Here is a 1441-nt window from a genome sequence, read left to right as displayed (position 1 = left end):
ACGAGTCCCGAGACCGTCTCCGCGCTGCGTCCGTCGCGAGGCGAACGAGGCGGATCCGCGGGAAGCACCTCCGCGGGCGAAACTCCGACCGTCCGGTCTCGCGACTCGCCCTCCGAACCGCTCTTCCTCTCGTCCTCTCGCGAGATCCCCTCTTTCGTTCGTTACGAGACGCTCGCGCTACAGGGAGGGACGGCTGCTCTCCAGCGTCGATCCCGCAAGCGATCCGCCCCGGCCGCACATATACGATGAGACTTTTACAAAAAGGCCTATACAAAAGTCCGTAAGAAAGAACGATTAAACGACACACCGTGTGCCCTCCCTAGCGGGAGGACTTACGCGCTACACATTTACACGCTACGACGAACGCTATATGCGTACATGATATACCGACACGCGCTACGAACATCGTGGAAATTAGTAGTCTAAGGAGGGGAAGAGGAGGGGCTGGAAGGAGACGAGGGAAGAGAGAGAGAGAGAGAGAGAGAGAAAGAGGCGAGGGACGCGACGGGGCTCGACAGTGAACGCGCGGATCGACGCCAGGGCGGTCTCCGGTTGCGCGGGCTTCGGTTTCCTTGCGTTTTGTCCCACGGCCACAGGATTATAACACTTTTGAATACTTTTTAGCACCTAGTGCCCGCGGCCCGCGGCTCGCGACACCTCCGCCGCCTGTCATTGCCGGCCGCGCCGCCGACAATCGGCGACACGCTCGTCGGCGAGGCCCGAAACGTTCGCGCGGCGGGAAATCGCGTATCTCTGCCGATGGGGGGGAACGCGCGGCGCTTCCCCGACGAGGGAAATCCACCGTGTACCGAGTCGTCTCGGCGGCCGGTGGAATCTTCACCGCGTCGAGTTTCGTTCGCTATCCCGGATGTTGTTGTTGTCATGATTATTTCCATCGTTATCGCGAAGCGCATGGATGGATTCTGAATGGGCATTGATGTGAGAAAGCGACAAGCGACCGCACGTGAGACTGTTGGGTGAATAAGTGAATAATTAATAAACGAATAATGAAATGTTGCCGAATTATCACGTGGATCGATCGGCGCGATCTTGAGACCAGACGTCATACATACTCGTATATGCACGTGCGTTCACGTTAAAACGCGACCCGTGTATTTTCTCTTTCTCTCTTTTTGTAGGCGAAGTTCTCGAGGAAGGAAGACGGTTCTGACTAGTGTATAAGAGGAATTTTCGTTGTGAAGCGTTACTTTGGTAAGTCGTTTGCATTGTACCCAAGAGTTCATAGTAAAATAACATTTATGAAGCGTGGCTTCGGTGACGTTTTAAGATGAACGCCCTGTGCTGCGGATCGATCGCGCCCGACTCGGAACTCGAACGCGTGAGAAACTTTGAACGAACGCGACTTTTTCTTAGAAATTCTTGGCAATTTTTCGTAATATTTCGAATAAAACGGCTGCGGGAAAAAGAAAAGGGGAGGGGG

The sequence above is a fragment of the Dinoponera quadriceps genome, unplaced genomic scaffold (assembly GCF_001313825.1).
Source record: "Dinoponera quadriceps isolate SergipeBrazil2010 unplaced genomic scaffold, ASM131382v1 scaffold2600, whole genome shotgun sequence".
In the NCBI taxonomy this organism is placed as follows: domain Eukaryota; kingdom Metazoa; phylum Arthropoda; class Insecta; order Hymenoptera; family Formicidae; genus Dinoponera; species Dinoponera quadriceps.
Note: the sequence above shows the minus strand (reverse complement) of the source record.